The sequence below is a fragment of the Chiloscyllium punctatum genome, chromosome 45 (genome assembly GCF_047496795.1).
Source record: "Chiloscyllium punctatum isolate Juve2018m chromosome 45, sChiPun1.3, whole genome shotgun sequence".
NCBI classification, from domain to species: domain Eukaryota; kingdom Metazoa; phylum Chordata; class Chondrichthyes; order Orectolobiformes; family Hemiscylliidae; genus Chiloscyllium; species Chiloscyllium punctatum.
In genome coordinates, this window is record NC_092783.1 from 30,966,565 (window position 1) to 30,986,144 (window position 19,580).

At 42.9% G+C, this 19,580-nt stretch overlaps 2 long non-coding RNA genes and 2 other non-coding genes across 7 annotated transcripts in view; 3 read left to right on the forward strand and 1 right to left on the reverse strand.

Moving 5' to 3' along the window:
* The first annotated feature begins 569 nt into the window (after nt 1-569).
* On the forward strand, nt 570-643 carry trnat-agu (transfer RNA threonine (anticodon AGU)). The gene has a single exon. It is a non-coding gene; the product is annotated as a tRNA-Thr (tRNA).
* A 1,584-nt stretch (nt 644-2,227) lies between these two features.
* trnat-agu (transfer RNA threonine (anticodon AGU)) lies at nt 2,228-2,301 on the forward strand. The gene has a single exon. It is a non-coding gene; the product is annotated as a tRNA-Thr (tRNA).
* Nucleotides 2,302-5,069: 2,768 nt separating this feature from the next.
* Nucleotides 5,070-19,580, forward strand: part of LOC140467268 (uncharacterized) — an 82,838-nt gene continuing 68,327 nt past the window's right edge. The window contains exon 1 of the long non-coding RNA XR_011955379.1: nt 5,070-5,230. This is a non-coding gene — a long non-coding RNA (uncharacterized lncRNA). The remainder of the gene's footprint in view (nt 5,231-19,580) is intronic.
* The window catches only part of LOC140467267 (uncharacterized), a 181,300-nt gene continuing 169,227 nt past the window's right edge, over nt 7,508-19,580 (reverse strand). For all 4 annotated transcript variants that reach the window (XR_011955378.1, XR_011955377.1, XR_011955376.1 and 1 more), the window contains one exon: nt 7,508-7,927. This is a non-coding gene — a long non-coding RNA (uncharacterized lncRNA). The remainder of the gene's footprint in view (nt 7,928-19,580) is intronic.

Genomic DNA, 19,580 nt, shown 5'->3' on the forward strand with positions numbered 1-19,580 from the left:
CAAAAGCCTACCCCATCGAGTGACGCCGATCTCCCAGGAATCCGTTTCAAAAAGGGGCAGGTCCTAAACGGACACCTGCTATCGGTCGGAAATAGGTTGAGAACGGCAGCGAGGGAGTGTAATAAAAGTGAAAGACAATGCCGACCGCGAGGCATGAGGCAGGAAGTGAGTGTAGAGCTGGTGGTACAAAGCTCAGAGTTGGTGCTAATGGGTCACCCTTTACTGCTCACTGTTTACACTGACTCACACACCACTCCTGGTCAGTTCATTTCAGTGACACTTTTCCCCTTGGTGTGAGGTTCCCTCTGGAGCGTAATAACGCCCTTAATGGGCCCAGAGAGGATGACACATCCTCTTTATCCTGTCAGTTTAAAGAGGTGAAAACATCGAATTCAAGAGCAGGTTGTGTTTTTCCGTGCCGTTTGCGTGGAGAATGTTGAGTCGTGAACTCTCTCTTCTTTGCAATTCTCACTGAGTAAGATCGAGACGGAAAGCACGTTGACGAGCCCTTGTCTTCAAGTGGTGAATGAACTGTACCTGTGCACTCAGCGCCCAACCGCGCGCGCTGTGGCGCCATGGCTTAGATGGTTAAAGCGCCTGTCTAGTAAACAGGAGATCCTGGGTTCGAATCCCAGTGGTGCCTGCTTGCTGTGCCAACAGTGCGCACTTGCATCTTCTTACCACAGTTGTGTTGCTGGTCAGACAGCTCAACGTTCTGTTGCAGCCTGTTATGATTTGGCGATCCTGCATCTCGTTCCAGCAGTAGTGTCACTCTTCGTTCGACCTGCAATTTCGTGCCGCTGTTCCACACGCGCTCCTGCTTCTCATTCGCTTTTATTCTCCCACCTTCATTCCCAGTTTGGTGGGAATAACGACGTGAGGTGGAGACACTGCTGACTTACCAGGGAATGCTGTGGCAAACGCGCGCGCGCACACACTCCACGAGCTGATCATCACCCTCATTCTCTGCCGTCACCGTTCATTCATTTTACGCCAACGGAAAATAGATCCTCCTTCTCCTAGAGTTGGAGTGCAGTTGTCTTTTCTTTTTCTGCTGAAGGAGGAAAAGGAGAAAACATTGCTGCTGAAGGTGGATATGGAGTGAAGGACAGTCACCAGCGTGTGTACAAGTCAGTTGGCAAGGTTTCCTGTCAGCGTCACAGGGCGGGATCCCTGTTTAGGAATCCGACTTTGCATCGTCCAGACCTGGATACAGCTCCCAGTCTGGTAATGAAGATTTATTTCTCTAATTGTGAATTATCCGATTGAAAACGAATTCCTAGTTACGCACAGAATACACCCGCTGATCCTGCCAGAGTCAGCCCAGTGATTGTTTGCATTCATCTAGAAGGGCAAAGGCAGCAGATACACCGGTAAACTAGCTCCGCGAATCCCCCTCCTATCATCCCAGCTTTCTGAGTTGTAAAGATCTCGTTGTAGCTTCGCTAGCGCTGGATCAAAGTCCTGGAACGCCTTCCCTAGCAGCCTCATGGCTGGAGCTCCGTGCTGAGGAGTTCAAGGGTTCAGGAAAGTAACTCATCCCCCTGATCTGTCGGGTAATCAGGGATGGGCAGTAAATCCTACCCTGGATGAGTGGCGCTGGAAGAGCACAACAGTTCAGGCAGGCATCCAAGGAGCAGCGAAATCGACGTTTCGGGCAAAAGCCTACCCCATCGAGTGACGCCGATCTCCCAGGAATCCGTTTCAAAAAGGGGCAGGTCCTAAACGGACACCTGCTATCGGTCGGAAATAGGTTGAGAACGGCAGCGAGGGAGTGTAATAAAAGTGAAAGACAATGCCGACCGCGAGGCATGAGGCAGGAAGTGAGTGTAGAGCTGGTGGTACAAAGCTCAGAGTTGGTGCTAATGGGTCACCCTTTACTGCTCACTGTTTACACTGACTCACACACCACTCCTGGTCAGTTCATTTCAGTGACACTTTTCCCCTTGGTGTGAGGTTCCCTCTGGAGCGTAATAACGCCCTTAATGGGCCCAGAGAGGATGACACATCCTCTTTATCCTGTCAGTTTAAAGAGGTGAAAACATCGAATTCAAGAGCAGGTTGTGTTTTTCCGTGCCGTTTGCGTGGAGAATGTTGAGTCGTGAACTCTCTCTTCTTTGCAATTCTCACTGAGTAAGATCGAGACGGAAAGCACGTTGACGAGCCCTTGTCTTCAAGTGGTGAATGAACTGTACCTGTGCACTCAGCGCCCAACCGCGCGCGCTGTGGCGCCATGGCTTAGATGGTTAAAGCGCCTGTCTAGTAAACAGGAGATCCTGGGTTCGAATCCCAGTGGTGCCTGCTTGCTGTGTCAACAGTGCGCACTTGCATCTTCTTACCAGAGTTGTGTTGCTGGTCAGACAGCTCAACGTTCTGTTGCAGCCTGTTATGATTTGGCGATCCTGCATCTCGTTCCAGCAGTAGTGTCACTCTTCGTTCGACCTGCAATTTCGTGCCGCTGTTCCACACGCGCTCCTGCTTCTCATTCGCTTTTATTCTCCCACCTTCATTCCCAGTTTGGTGGGAATAACGACGTGAGGTGGAGACACTGCTGACTTACCAGGGAATGCTGTGGCAAACGCGCGCGCGCACACACTCCACGAGCTGATCATCACCCTCATTCTCTGCCGTCACCGTTCATTCATTTTACGCCAACGGAAAATAGATCCTCCTTCTCCTAGAGTTGGAGTGCAGTTGTCTTTTCTTTTTCTGCTGAAGGAGGAAAAGAGAAAACATTGCTGCTGAAGGTGGATATGGAGTGAAGGACAGTCACCAGCGTGTGTACAAGTCAGTTGGCAAGGTTTCCTGTCAGCGTCACAGGGCGGGATCCCTGTTTAGGAATCCGACTTTGCATCGTCCAGGCCTGGATACAGCTCCCAGTCTGGTAATGAAGATTTATTTCTCTAATTGTGAATTATCCGATTGAAAACGAATTCCTAGTTACGCACAGAATACACCCGCTGATCCTGCCAGAGTCAGCCCAGTGATTGTTTGCATTCATCTAGAAGGGCAAAGGCAGCAGATACACCGGTAAACTAGCTCCGCGAATCCCCCTCCTATCATCTCAGCTTTCTGAGTTGTAAAGATCTCGTTGTAGCTTCGCTAGCGCTGGATCAAAGTCCTGGAACCCCCTCCCTAGCAGCCTCATGGCTGGAGCTCCGTGCTGAGGAGTTCAAGGGTTCAGGAAAGTAACTCATCCCCCTGATCTGTCGGGTAATCAGGGATGGGCAGTAAATCCTACCCTGGATGAGTGGCGCTGGAAGAGCACAACAGTTCAGGCAGGCATCCAAGGAGCAGCGAAATCGACGTTTCGGGCAAAAGCCTACCCCATCGAGTGACGCCGATCTCCCAGGAATCCGTTTCAAAAAGGGGCAGGTCCTAAACGGACACCTGCTATCGGTCGGAAATAGGTTGAGAACGGCAGCGAGGGAGTGTAATAAAAGTGAAAGACAATGCCGACCGCGAGGCATGAGGCAGGAAGTGAGTGTAGAGCTGGTGGTACAAAGCTCAGAGTTGGTGCTAATGGGTCACCCTTTACTGCTCACTGTTTACACTGACTCACACACCACTCCTGGTCAGTTCATTTCAGTGACACTTTTCCCCTTGGTGTGAGGTTCCCTCTGGAGCGTAATAACGCCCTTAATGGGCCCAGAGAGGATGACACATCCTCTTTATCCTGTCAGTTTAAAGAGGTGAAAACATCGAATTCAAGAGCAGGTTGTGTTTTTCTCTGCCGGGGATATCTTTAACAAAAAAAAATCTAAATCCAAAATTGAGAAAAATCACCTCAGACTTCAACTTATTAAGTGGAGGAATTACAGTGAACTTTACATCGTTTAATTTTAAAATTGTAAAACCGAGTGCCAAGGTGATCTGGATATACCAAAGGAACAATATTGTTTTCAGAAAATACTGATTGAGTTGAATCTTCGGTTACCTCCACTTAATCTAGAGACTGCTGCATGTCATTTGTCTGTATGGAGTACCATTCGTAGCTTTATTCTATGTAAAAGGGCAAACAACACAAAACTCAACACTGGCACCTGGTCAATTGTTTTAATGCAATCGCAGTTAAAAGTACTAAATCGTAGTTTTGGAATCTATTCGCCATTCAAGTGAAACCTTTCATCACACATACCATCACAATCACTCAAAAATTCAAACTGGATATCTTTTAAATTGTGTATGAAAATTTAGCAAAATGACCAATCTCTCAAAGGGGCCTACAACCCCTATAACCATTTTCCTGATCAGATATTTTCTCACAGATTGCCTCCCTTCCCAACTACAGAGAGGGACTGTCCCATTTTAATTTATGATTCTTTTGCTCTGGTGTAAATAATTTCCACCGGCTATATCAATACTGCGGGGTGAGAAATTTGCCGAGCCTGCCCTCTCTCCTTATTATATATTAATTAACACCGGCCATATTCTGAAAGGGCAAATACCTCTGCCTGGGGCTACAAGGGGAATCCACACGAGTGGCTCCATTAGGCTCTATTTCTGAGATACAGTCAGCAACCCCCCACCCCCTCCACTGAAATGTTGTGCCTGTATTGCAAGAGTACAGGCTTTCAGTTGATACTGCAGTAAGTCCTTTGGCAGTGAAACGTTTCACACTTGAATCCTCAATGTGTCCTGAAAGAGAAGCAAAGTACGGATATGACCCCTCTGCGGCATTTTAACATCCTCAGATGGAGTGAGAGAGCCGGACAGGGAGGGAAATAATATGTGGCACCAGGAGCGGTGGCTGAGGAGCAGAATGGGAAGGGAGGAAAGTGCTGGCGGCGAAGGAGAATGATAAACCAGCAGCATCTGACCAGTAGCTGCTGCTCAATCGACAACAGGACAGCAGCAGCAGCCTCGGCGATCCGGGGCTACCAAGTAACGAGAGTGAATTAGAGGGTGGGGCTTTCTTTTAGTGAAAGCACGAAATCATGATTAAGTAAAGCTGCTGGATTGTTTTTATCCTCTAACTGCCCTCCCTTGTTTCTTCCTTCCCATTCTTTCTCTTTCCCTCTTTTGGCAGCTTCTCCTTCTTCCCCGTCACGTGTACAACTGCAGCAAGTCCCTGTTTGGAGCCCTGATGTGTGCACTCGCAGCACGTTCGACCGCAGGCGCTCGGTGGTGTGCACCATTCAGCGGAGTCTGGTGTTGGAGCTGCTGGACGAGCCCAACATGGCCCCTCAGAGCTATCAATCCCCTGACTCCTGAAGAAAACAACTCATTGGTACGCGACAGAGAGGGAGGACAGGCTAGTTTTGTGTGTGCTGCACAGTTTGGGTTTTCTCCGTGTCTAGTTACCTATTTCACCTGATAAGTTTGTTAAAAAAAATGAGGCCGAGGTGAATCTGTAAGTTCTGGGTGAATTTAAGCTCGGATCAGGCGTAGAATTCAAGAAAATAAACATTTGAATTAAACGCTGTAAAAGTGGCAAGGCTAAAGTAGTATTTATGAACCAAGAATCTGAAGGAATCAGCCTCTGCCCTCGTAGTTTACTACCAGTGTTTGGTAATTTACTGGAAATTGTTAGCAGGAGTCTGGTATTGAAGCTGCTGGACAAGCCCATCATGGCCCCTCAGAGCTATCAATCCCCTGACTCCAGAAGAAAACAACTCATTGTAAATGAGATGGAAATGGACAATATTTTCTATTTCTATGATGAGCTCAGTTTGCAACAGCTTCACGACTTTGAAACTGCAGACAACAGGATGACAATGCATGTAAGTGGGGTCCATGACTGTTGGTTGGACAGCTGGTTTGTGATACATAGTGACACCGACAGCATAGGTTCAATTCTCAAACCAACAGAGGTTACCATGACACCAACTTCTGAATCTTGCCTCCTCATTAGAGGGTGCAAAACAATGTAAACACCATAGCGATGAGCTAAATTCAAATCACGCATCCATGACTTGGAGCTAAAATTTCAGGAGGAGATATTGCAATACATGCCTGATGTTCAGGCACTGTTAGAATGGACTGTTGTGCTGTTTCAGTAATGCAAATGCAAGGAACTTTGTTAAGAACTAACCTTGTTTGAAACAAACAAGTACATTGCTTGGGATGGCACGGTAGGTCAGTGGTCAGCACTGCTGCCTCACAGTGTCAGGGATCTGGGCTTGATTCCAGCCTCGGGCAACCATGTAGAGTTTGCACATTCTCCTTGTGTCTGTGTGAGTTACCTACCACAATCTAAAGATATGCAGGTTAGGGGAATTGGTCATGCTCTTTGGAGGGTTGGTGTGGACTTGTTGGCCCCAAGGGCTGTTTCCAAACTGTAGAAAATCTAAAAAGTGAACATGAAGGTGCAGTAAAGGGCTGCCAGTTCCTATCTGAGTTACAGAGATGGACAGCATGGAAACAGACCCTTCAGTCCAACCAGTCCATGCTGACCAGATATCCTAACCTGATCTAGTCCCACTTGCCAGCAACCAGCCCATATCCCTTCCTACCATCAGATGTTGCAATTGTATTAGCCTCTACCACTTCCTTTGACAACTCATTCCATACAAATACCACCCTCTGCATGAAAACGTTTCCCCTTAGGTCTCATTTACATCTTTCCCCTCTCACCCAAAACCAATGCCCTCTACTTTTGGACTCCCCCACCCCAGGTAAAAGACTTTGTCTACTTATCCTATCCATGCCCCTCATGAATTTATAAGTCTCTAAAGATCACCCCTCAGCCTCCGATGCTGCAGGGAAAATAGACCCAGTTTTTTCAGCCTCTCCCTATGGCACAAATCCTCAACCCTGGCAACATCCCTGTAAATATTTTTTGAACCCTTTCAAGTTTCACAATATTCTTCTGATAGGAAGGTGACCAGAATTGCATGCTATATTCCAAAACTGTCCTAACTAATGTCCTGTACAGCCACAACATGACCTCCTAACACTTGTGCTCAATACTCTGACCAATAAAGGTAAGCATACCAAATGCCTTTTTCATTATCCTATCTACCTGTCACTTCACTTTCAAGAAGCTATGAACCTGCACTTTAAGGTCTCTTTGTTCAGCAACACTCCCTAGGTCCTTACCATTAAGTGTATAAGTCCTGCCCTGATTTGCTTTCCCAAAATGCAGCACCTCGCATGTATCTAAATTCAACTTGTCTGCCACTCCTCAGCCCACTGGCCCATCTGATGAAGGATGTGTAGTGCATTCTGCAGATGTAGTTAGAATATTGCGATAGTTCACAGTCTGTGTGAAGAAGTGTAACAGCAATTGAAGGCAAAAGAGGTTTACACATGTTTCAGTCACATTGAGCTGTTGAACATAATAGGCTGGACGTTTTCATCAGGGTGAACTAACAGTGATTTCAAGTACCTTTGAATACAGTCGTTCACAAAGATTGAGAGATCGTTATGGTGTGAACTTCTCCTTTGCTGATAGCAGTTTAAATTTGGCACATAGTTGATAGGATCTTCAGTTACGTCAGAGCAGTGATGCCAGCAAATAAGGCAAGCAACCAATCAAACCAAAGTATTCTCAAAGACAGCAAACTGATATTTTAAATTTAATTTTTCATAAAGCAAAATAAATGAAAGTGATGAATTACAAAGCTATTATACACAGACTTGAAAAACATGTTTCCTGTTTAAACAAAAATAGAACTTGAACTCTGCAAAGTATTAGCTTTTTCAGGGCCATTAATAATTTAATAAGCTTACTGAAACCCAAATGTGCCTCATTCACATTCAAGGGTTTTTGTGGTGAGACTAAAACAATGAAGATTTGTGCACTCATAACTTGCTGATTGTACTCTGAGGTGGGGATGAATAGTTGTTCCTCAGCAGGAATATTGAATCATAAATAGCAACTTCTGGATTTCCAAGCCAGATTGCACTGATGTACTTTCCTTCACACCCCCGCTGGATCGCGGATCTCAGGCCCGGTCTTGCTTGGGTGACTTAACAGTTATTCCTGTGTGATGGGAAAATATGAAAGTCAGATGTTCACTTTGGTTTTCAAGAGATTCGCTCAGTTCTTTGAAGCAACTTTCTCAAAAGTTGATCTTAGTTGCAGTAAATTGATATGATATTATTTTGAGAAATAGGTGCACTGAAGTACTTTGCATTTCATGATAATCCCTTTGATGTAGGAGAATTTGAAGAATTGTAATGTTGGCATGGACAATGAATGGAAGCTGGAGAGAATGCAGTTCTTGTTAATTTGCACCCTTAAAGTGCCAATATTAGCTGTTGGAAAAAACTATTTACTGCATCTTCTACTCTGAGCTCAAATTATTAATCCATTGGATGTTAGGATAATTTTTAGGTAATGTGATTACAACATTCTTTTAGATGACTATGTTGAATTGCAGGCTGCATTGCAAGGATATATTAAAATATAAAATAAATATTTGTCTCTCTTCATCTAAAATTGACTAGAGTATTTACAACGAAATTGTGAAGTGTTTGTAAATAACTTATATTGAGAGCTCTTGCCTTGAGAGTGCTTGCCTTGAGAGAAATGGAGTTGGCACCAAGGTATTCTTAATCATGCTGGCAATTTCAAAGAATGGTGATTTTAAAATCAATTATGGACTATGTTGTTTAATGTGTAGCTTTAACTAAACAATGTGGTTCACGATGGAGTGACTGCTTTTATGTGACACATCTGACAGTGGAAATCAAAGTAAACATTACTTTCAAAGTTTGTGAGAAGGTTTGTAGCTCGGATGCTCATTGTTGTGGTTCTGTTCACCGAGCTGGGAATTTGTGTTGCAAACGTTTCATCCCCTGACAGAAGAGGCATGACAAACTGTGAGACAAAGTATCGTACCCCTGATAATAAGGAAAGACAAACACACAATCTCAACACCAAGAAGAGGGAAGCACTAAAAACACTAAGAGATGATAAGAACATAATCATACTACCAGTAGACAAAGGCAGAATAACGGTCATCCTGGACAAAGCAGAGTACATCCAGAAAGCGCAACAACTACTTGCAGATACCAACACCCACCAAAAGAGAGAGTTTGACAGCTCACCGATAGGATAAACAACACACTGAGGAACCTGCAAAAAAACAGACAGATAACCAGGTTTGACCTACAGAGAATGAAACCTGAAAGCAACACCATCCCCAGATTCTATGGACTACCTAAAGTGCACAAACCAGTTATCCCACTCAGACCCATTGTATCGCTACCAGGGACACCATCACACAAACTGGCTAAAGAACTACAACAGAAACGGAAACACTGATCAGCAGATCCAGACATTCTATACAGTTAACACAGGAATTCTTGGACATCAGCAAAAATATACACATAGACGAGGAAGATTCAATGTAGCAGCATTGTCCACCTCTATCGACAAAACCCTAGCCCGAGATACAATAGCCAACCTGCTGGACATACAGAACAGACAACAAGACGGAGAACCTAGCAACAAAGACTGCATACTCAAACTACTGGACCTGTGCCTCACAACACACTTCACATTCAACAACCAAATATATGAACAAATCAACGGCACACCCATGGGCTCACCCATCATTGGACTCATAGCAGAAGCGGTAATGCAAAGGTTAGAACAAACAGTCTTACCGCAAATTCAACCCGAACTCTGGGTCAGATATGTAGATGACACCTTTGTAATCATTAAAAACACAGAAATAGAGAACACACACCAGATCATCAACGCCACACTGACAGGAATCAGATTCACTAGAGAGGAAGAAAAGGACAACCAACTCCCATTCCTAGATGCGATGGTACAGACAACACCAAATAGAGAATTCACCACAAAGGTATACAGGAAAGCCACACACAGAGACCAAGTCCTGAACTACGAAAGCAACCACCCCAACACACACAAAAGAAGTTGCATCAAGACACTGTTCAAAAGGGCCACAACTCACTGCAGCACACCAGAACTGTAAAAAGAGGAAGAAGAACACCTCTACAATGTATTCGCCAAAAATGGATACCCCCACAATTTCATCAACAGATGCCTAAGGGAAAGACAACAGAATGAGGACATGCAAGTTACCATTTATCAAGAACATTTCTGAACTGACAGCCAGACTACTATGACCACTAGGACTCATAACAGCACACAAACAGCTAACGTATCCATGAACACCAACTAGCCATGAAACAACACAACCAGCTATCCTTAGTAGCCACAAACATGGATGACAAGCAACATGAGTTCGACTTGGACAACACTACTATTATTAGGACAAACCAAACAGAGAACAGCCAGGGAATTTCTAAAGGCATGGCACTCATCCACAGGTTCTATCAACAAACACATCGATCTGAACCCAATATACCGGCCACTGCAGCGGACAATTGGAACTGACAACCGGAAGCGGCAGAGACAAATCACTATAAATGCCAAAGGAAACATCACAGAAGCGCTTCACAGGAGGCTCCCAAGCACTGAGGATGTCACCTAGACAGGGGATGAAATGTCTGCAACACAAATTCCCAGCTCGGCGAACAGAACCACAATAAACATAATTTTAAAATTGGATTTTGGTTTGATTCAGGATTTTTAGTGTACATCAAAAACAATTGAACTGTGGGAGTCTTCTATTTGTTATCTTGAGCTGTTAAACATTGTTTGAGATTTAGGTGCATTACTGTCCTTGCTGAAGCAAGAGTACTCAATATATCAGTGCAATGTATCTTCAGACGTACAAGTTATAGAATCTGAATTTAGATTGTTTACGACTGACTTGTTTTCCAGTATTCAGTGAGCTGTGCTGTCAGCTTTTTCAATTGCCAATGAGTTAAATAGTCTTGAAGAGCAACTCCTCTTTACCTTTTCTGGAACTGTTGATCCATTGTATCATTGCATAAAACCTCAGCTTCTTTCCAGTTTCCTGGACACTACTCTGGAAAAGAATGCTATGACTGACCATTGGCTGTGGGTCTGATATTCATTCAAAACCAATTATAATAGTGTTATAATATTGTTTTATTTTACAGCTGCAAAAGGGATGATAATTGACAATGTGTAGAACCATGTCTGTTTTCTCAATACTTTTGTCCATTAGAAGTGAAAATCTTAAGTTTTGATTGGTTAAAATTGTGTTTGCCTACTTCACTAAAAAGGATTCCCTTCAAGTTATTTGCCAACTTGCAGATCCGCTGCCTGTTGCTGTAGGTGAACTAAATAGTTGAGAATTATACTCAGTTGTGTATCCTTTTCAGTTGCCTTATCTTTTTTTAAAAAAGCCATCCCGAAGTGCTTCACAAGGATGTCATGTGCTAAAATGTAAGTGAGAGTAATTATTTTACAAAATGACCAACAAAATTCAATTTCTTTCTAAAAACCTGACCTTCCTACTTCATAGCTTGTTAGTTATTTGGTGATAGTTCAGAAAATGATAGGTCTACTATAATTAAAACCATGTTATTCTGTATTGCACCAAGACAACTATTATTATTGAGAATTCTAAAATCCAGATATGACGCTGAATTGCATTGGAGATGTTAGGTCAGATGATTGAAACTTGGTCAGAGAGATTATAAAGGACTGCTTTCAAGGAGGAAAGTGAACTGGAGAAGATTAGGAGGGAAATTCCAAGTGGTAGAGTCTTGGAAACTGTAGGTAGAACAATCAGCAAGGAAAATCTGGATTGCCCAAGTGGTTGCCATGCTTGAAGCAACTGTGGAGATGGAGAAACCCAGGAAAAGAGATTGTCATGGGACTTCTGCTGGTGCTAAAGTGATTTGTTTCAGTTGGAGCCTTGAATGAATATAAACATCATATTAGTCTTAGATCACACCTGAAAGATGGCTTATGTATTTTCTTTCAGCTTGGCTGATGATTCAACATCTAAATAAGGATAGAGATATGTCCCCCATTGTTTTCCTTAGGGTCTTCCCTATGAATATATACAGGAATTGCTGAACATTGTTCAAGAACCCCTGTAAAAGCAAGAGGGTATTCTACATAAACACTTTGTTTTTGCAGAGAGCAGTTTTCTTGCAAGAAGCAAAAATAAGTCAAAGATCAGGAAGGGCAGTAGGAATTGAAAAGTTCTGTATATGTTTGAAACTCATGATCTCTCTGTACAATTTTGCTTCTTACTCTAAAGTTTGCAAGTGCTTTGAATAAACTTACCTCGAATTTGGGCATTGTTCCTTTTGAACTGCCAACATCACACCTGTCAGTGAATTTTAAATGAAGCCTTTTTTTTAAGAAAGGGTTAAGTTTTTTTTGAAAAATGTGAGCCGGAATTATTCACCCACTGCAATTTTATAAAGACACCTACAGTGAAGGTGCACAGTTGCTGAATAGTGAAGCTGCAGTTTGACAAAGTGGTGAAGAAGGTTTTTGGCATGCTTTCCTTCATTGGTCAAAACATTGAGTAAAGGAGTTGGGATGTCATCTTGAGACTTTATGGAACATTGGTGAGGTTTTGGAATACCGCTAAAACCTGCTTTTTGAAAGTTTACTTTATGCCACTTCACTTTTACGACGGATCTACATTAGAACCTGTTTTCGCTAACCTAACTGAAAGAAATCCAAAGAGGATTTTCACTTGCATGAAAAAAGGCAATTTTTTTCCCATATAAATTAATGTTTATTTGCTTTACGCTATTTCGACTTACAAAAGGTTTCATAGGAACGCTCTACTTTCGGATAATGGGGGAAACCTGTACTGCTAGCGAGTTCTGAGAAGATTTGTGGCTCAGGTTGAGCTGAATATGTTACATCCAGAACTTGTACTGTGTATATTTCTGGTCATCCTTCTATAGCAAGGATGTTGCTAAACTTGAGAGGGTGCAGAAAGGACTTACAAGGATGTTATATGGAGAGGCTGAATAAGCTGTTTTTTTTACCTTGAATGCTGGAGACTGAGGGTTTAGAGGTTTATAAAATCATGAAGGGCATGGATACAGTGAGTAGCCAAGGTTTTCTTCCTAGGATGGGGGAATCCAAAACTAGAGGACATAGGTTTATGGTGAGAAGGAAAAGATTATAAAGGACCTGAGGGCAATATTTTCACACAGAGGGTGATGTGTGCATGCAACGAGCTGCCAGAGATAATTGTGAAGTGGTGGGAGTGGGTACATTTAAAAGGCATCTGGATGAGTAAATGAATAGGAATGGGTTAGAGGGATATGGGCTAACTGCTGGCAAATGGGATTAGGCCAGATTTGGATACCTGATTGGTGTGGATAAATTGAACTGAAGGGTCTCTTTCCATACTACATGACTCCATGACTCTATTATTACTCAGTTGGAGTCTGTTTGTAATGTGTTTTCCAACAGCAGTTATGCTGTTGCAATAGGCTGGTGATATTTTAATAACTGAATCAGAGCTGCTCTCAATCTGTTACATCAAAGCATCCTGAAATATCACTGATTTGCCTCACCAAATCCACTTTCAATTGGCACTTAACTTGAGAATAATTCCACCTCTGTTTGTCTGATATAACTCTGAACAAACATTTAAAGAAGTTTTCCCAAGACATTAATTGGCTTTGAAATACAGCTCAAAGCCCCCCGTATTGAAGCATAACCAGAAACATTTGTTTTTCTTGTTATCGCTTTCACTCATTCTCTTGTCTTGTGATCAGTTTATCTTTAGTTTGCTCTCACTATTTCCCCTTGTGCTCTGTTTAGTTTCTCTGATTTTTGCTCTGGGAGTCCTCCAATAATACAGTATTACTTTCCACTGGAATTATGTTCATTTGCAATGTTAATTGTAAGAACAAACCAGAACACTATGTAACAAAAATCATGTGAATGTTCTGAATGGACCTGGATCCAGGAAACTAATGCCTGACTATTGTCAATTGGAAAGGGCATGTTTTGCAACTCGACTTGGCATATTTTCAGTTGTCAATCACATCCAGTAATCAAACCCTAAGTTGTTGTGTTTGGGTCTATTTGGTCATTTTAATGATCAAACATTATCAGTCAGTGAAATGAATCAGCATTACAAAACCAAGATAGAGTAGCATACAATATATTTTTACTGTCTTTCAAATCTTTGACTCTTAAGCTACTTTAATCATTGAATCATAGAATCCTGTCAGTGTGAAAGCAGGCCATTTGGCCCACTAATTCCACGCTGACCCCCTGAAGAGCATCTCAACCATATCTATCTCCCCTATCCTGTCTCCTTTAGTTTACTCCCACCTTTCAATGTTAGAAAATTGAATGGACAAAACTAAATCAAAGTCATGAAGCTACACCTTCATTTTAATTGGTGAAATTAGATGGTTATTTTCTCTGTTAAATTTGATTTTGTTTTTTAAACTTAATTTTATTATCCATCAACCTGAATCATTTACCATTAATTTATGCCCTGCCAAGAATTGGTATGATTTCCTCATTTTTAAAGCAATTCATGTTGTCTTTGTGGATCTGAAAATGAAAAAAAATTTAACAGTTCTTAATCACGAAACAGTACTGTAGTGTCCAAAGGACTTAACTATCGACATGAACTGCTGCAGGGAACAGCTGTGTGGCATGAAATCCTTGATCACTTTGATTTTGAGCTTCATAAGATTAAGTACAAGACCTATACCAGATGCTTGAATTTGTGCATTTTAATAGCCAAGAGGTTGAAGGTGCCATATTTCAGAAGAGGTCTTAAACAAAGGGCAGCTCTGCCCCTCAGACTGACATTAATGATTCAATGGCATTATTTTTGCCACAACAAAACTTGTGTTTTTATAGCAGAAAGCAAATTATCCCAAAGAGTTTTGCACTTTATAACTACTGTGAGAGTAGTTTGGCACAGTCACATGAAGTGATAATCAAGTAGATGGTCAAAGGCTGCTTGAAAGATGTAGGTTTTGAGGATTCATCAGGGAAGAGAGAGGCAAAGGAGTTTAGGGAGGGAATTTCTGAATTTAGACCCATTCCAACAATTCTGGAACAATTACACTTGACCTGGTATAAGAAAATCCTTTGTTTCAGTGCCTAAGTACATCTAAGCTTCAACTTGGCACACAAGTTGACACCACCTTTCAGCAAATAAATACAGTATGTTCTTAGGGCTTGCTTTTGAGATTGGTATACAAGATCAACCAAGCAAAATAGGTCATATTGCTAAGAGGATGTGCACATTTAAGACATGTCTGCACAGAGTAGTTTGACAACTGATGAACAACACATTTTAAATTGTCTAGTAATTATCTAATTGCATCATCACTGTTTGTGGAACTCTGAATGTGTATTTACTGTTGTTTGCTACATTACGAGAGTGATTACACTTCAGTGTACTTCATAGGTTGTAAGCATTCTGGGAATCCTGGCAATCTTGAAAGACATGACATAAATGCAAGCTATTATTTTTTTTCTTTATAATGTTTAATCACTGTCAGAAGTACTCTTTACAGAATCAATCGTAGCATCCTATGATCAAGGTTGGAAATGCTTTTGAAATGTTTTCCGAACTCTTCTGAACAATCTAAATGCTGGAGCCATATATTTCTATGACTGTCGTGACTAGTCTTTTCCTTGCAACCAATATATAAAAGAAAACATTCTGAGTATAATGTGGGGAAAGAAAAATGGATTAGATGGCACCGTTGGAGGCATTTTAAGTAGAAAATTCTTAACAGATGGTGCAAAAATTACTATTTCTGGAAGACACTGGAGTGCAGGAGGACTTACTTGCAGCAGTCAGTCATTTTAAAATAGACTACCACACCACCACATTGCATGTGATTTTCTTGGGATATTTGGACCAGAACTCACAGAACTGAGCCCAGAAGTTACAAAGTCTTCTGCAACCAGATGAATCAAATATTAAAGGTTTTGTTATTTCTTGATTATTTGTCTCAAATCTGTTTGGTTTCTTTCATGAGGACAATGTTAAGAGGTGCCTGAATGTAATTTGCATTCACTTTGAATTAGGTGGGAACTACATTTTGTTTGGTGTTCTTAAAATTACTGCAATAAGCTGTGATATAGGAGGCTGTTGGATCGTTTGCTGCAGAGCTGGCCTCAGGATGTGGAGAAATCAACGTTTCATTGTTGGGAGGAGTGAATCCGGTTGGTAGATGGAAATGAGTGTCGATTAGAGGAATGGATGGTGACTGGAAGGTCAGGTTGAGTGGGTCCGGCTGAGATGCTTGGCGAAATGTGCCCTGAGTTTACATTTGGTTTCACCAATGTAGAGAAGACTCCATCGTGAGCACCAGGATAAAGACAAGGTATCTCTTTATCCTCACCGACCATCCCATAACCTGATCTCCCAGTTACAGCCCATTTTAATTCCCCTTCCCACTCCCTTTCTGACATGACTACACTTGCCCTCCTCCAATGCCACAGTAAATCAGACCTCAAATTGGAGGAATGACATATCATCTCCCACCTGGGCAGCCTGCAGCCTGGAGAACTGAACATTGAGTTCTCCAATTTCAAATAACCTCCCTGGCCATCCCCCAACTCCCTTTCCAGCCCCTCCCCATCCCTCCCACTGTTCCCTGCCACCAACTGGATTCATTCCTCCCATTGACCAACCACATTGTACTATCTATCTGAGTTCACCTGTCCCCACATCACCACCCTGTCCCTGCCACCTCCTTTATCTGCAGCTCCCCCCACACCCAGCCCCAGTTCTGAAGAAAGATTACACTTGAAACGTTGACTTCTCCACCTCCTACTGCTGCCTGACTTGCTGTCCTCTTCCAGCCTCCTGCTTATATTCCAGGAAATTGGAAGATGGTTGATTTATCAATTTTTGAGAAAATTTGTAGCTTAGGTTAATGGTAAGTATGGAGGTCAACCCACTGAGCTGGAAGGTTTGTTTTCAGACATTTTGTCACCACGACTAGGTAACATCATCACTGAGAGGCTCCAATGAAGTGCAGGTGGTATGTCCTGCCTCTCTATTTATAGGTCTTTGTTTCTTAAGGCGGGTGATGCCATTTCTGGTTCCTTTTTTCAAGGGAAGGTAATGTTTATTGATGGCATTCCAGTTGGAATGCCAGGCCTCTAGATTTTTCGTGCATGTCTTTATTTCACCTGTCCTTGGAAGTGTACATTGTCCCAGTCAAAGTGGCATCCTTCTTTGTCTCTATGTGTAGAAACTACTGAGAGTGGGTTGTGTCTTTTGGTGGCTCGTTGGTGTTCGTGTATCCAAGTTTCCTGCTTGTTTGTCCAACGTAGTGTTTTTTACAGTTCTTGCATGGTATTTTATAAATGACATTAGTTTTGCTGGTATTATCTAATGGGTCCTTTACGTTCATTCGTCATTGTTTAAGTGTGTTGATAGGTTTGTGGGCTACTGTGATGCCAAGGGGTCTGAATGGTCTGGAAGTCATTTCTGATATGTCTTTGGTGTAAGGTAATGCAGCTATAGTTTTTGGTTTATATCAATTCGAGAGAGACTGGGCTGAGAATAGAGGTGAAACTGTGATGTTGTACCTCATTGGAGGGCAGACTTTCATCGCAGCATGGTTTATGGGGAAAAAAATATCTTTCAGTGAAAACCCTGGGTGATATGGTGAAAGTATATTGCTGGAATTAATATTGTATTCTTCTGACATCCAGCACAGACTTCTCCTGTTCTGTAAATAAAGAGAAAACATGCCCTAATGAAGGGTTACCTTAAACGATGAGCTGATTTTTCTTTTCATAAATGCAGCCAGACATGAGTATTTCCAGCACACTTCGTTTTTATTTCAAATTTGAGGCATCTGCATATTTTGCTTTTGCATGGTAAACTTTGGTCCCATGATTGAAATTTGTCTCTCAGCAAATCACTTATGGTTGCCGTATTATCCTGAAGGATAGCATGTGCAATGCTGTGTTTGTTGCACACGCTGGTGAATACAGATGCAAATAACTTGCGTATATCTGGCAAACCATTTTGTAGACCTGATAAGATGCAACTTAATGGCACTTTCAGCAAAATTAATTACTGCTGATTTGTGCTCATTGCTTCTGTGCTTTCAGACTGTCTTGTGCTTGAGAGAGGAGCTAAACAAAATGCATAAAGCAGTGGTGACAATTTATCAAATGGCTAGCTCAGCATCTGTCTTGTTGTTTGTACCGATGAGATGGCTGCATCTCTCTTTTGTCACTCAGTGCTTTTAGAACCAAATAGCGATTATCTTGTGTTACCATGGAAACATCATTGTATATGATTTGCTACTTAGTCGCTTTACAATAGCATTTGAGTACAAGAAAGGATCTGACATGATCATTCCAGTTGAACTTATGATTTTCTGTTTTGAAAATTGGTAACGCTTGTAAGAAATTCTTGATGTTTATACTCTCAAGTGCTTTTTGGTCATGTTTACTCTTGAAGTAGAGGAGGGTGGATCTTTCTTTTGAATGAACAATGGCTACAGTCATTAAAATTTCAGTTTTGAAGTAACTGTCAAATTGGCTCAGTGATTAACCTGATTCAATATTGGAATTACATATGACAGCATATTGTTTGCCTAATGGCTTATTAATATTTAAATTCTGAATTGGATGAGCTTCCCACAGTATGCCAAAAACAAGTGATTTTAATGATCGTTTGCTACCATCTCCATCATAAAGTATAGGGTTCGGTTCCCCTCCCCCACCCTAGTCTCCAGTGCAGCAGTGAACCTAAACACACACTTCCGCTCTCCCAGTCAAATGCAGCAGTAAATCCTGGTCTCTCTCTCTCTCTCTCTCTCTCCCCCCCTCACCCCAACCCCCTAGTCTGCAATGCAGCAGTGAACCCTGTCTCTCCCCCCACACCAGGACCAGCACAGTGAACCCTATCTCTTTCGCTTTCCACCCTAGTTCCCAAAGCAGCAGTGAACCCTGTCTCACTGTCCTCCCCACACCCCGGTCCCCAATGCAGCAGAAAACCCTGTCTCTCTCTTTCTCACCCCCACCGTCCCAGTCCCCAATGCAGCAGTGAACCCTGTCTCTCCCCCACCCCAGTTCCCAATGCAGCAGTGAACCTGTATCTCTTTTCACACCCCCTCTCCTCAATGCATCAGTGAACCCTGTCTCTCTCTCTCTCTCCCTCCCCCAACGCAGCAGTGAGCCCTGTATCTCTCACTCTCTCTACACAGTCCCCAATGCAGCAGTGAACCTTGTCTCTCTCTCTCTCTCTCTCTCTCTCCACCCACCCCAGTCCCCAATGCAGCAGTGAACCCTGTCTGTCTCTCTGCCCACCCCCAATCCCAAAGTCAGTGAACCCTGACTCTCTCCTCCCCCACCCCAGTGCCAAATACAGCAGTGAATCTTGTCTCTCTCCCCCTAGTCCCCAAAACAGTGAACCCTGCCTCTCTCTCGCCACCCACCTGATCCCCAATGCAGCACAGTGAATACTGTCACTCTCTTCCTCCCCCCACCACAATCTCCAATGCAGCAGTGAACCCTGTCTCTCTCTTCCCCCCCCCCCCCCCCCAAGTTCCGAACGCAGCAGTGAACTGACTCTCTCCCTCCCCCCAACCAGTCCCCAATGCAGTGAACCCTGTCTCTCTTTCCCCACCCTAGCAGTGAACTGTCTCTCTTTCTCTCCTTCCAAGTCCCCAATGAAGCAGTGAAACCAGTCTCTCTTTCTCTACTCCCGTCCCCAAAGCAGTGAACCCTGCCTCTCTCTCCCCCCAGTCCCCAATGCAGCAGTGAAACCGGTCTCTCTCTCTCCCAATCC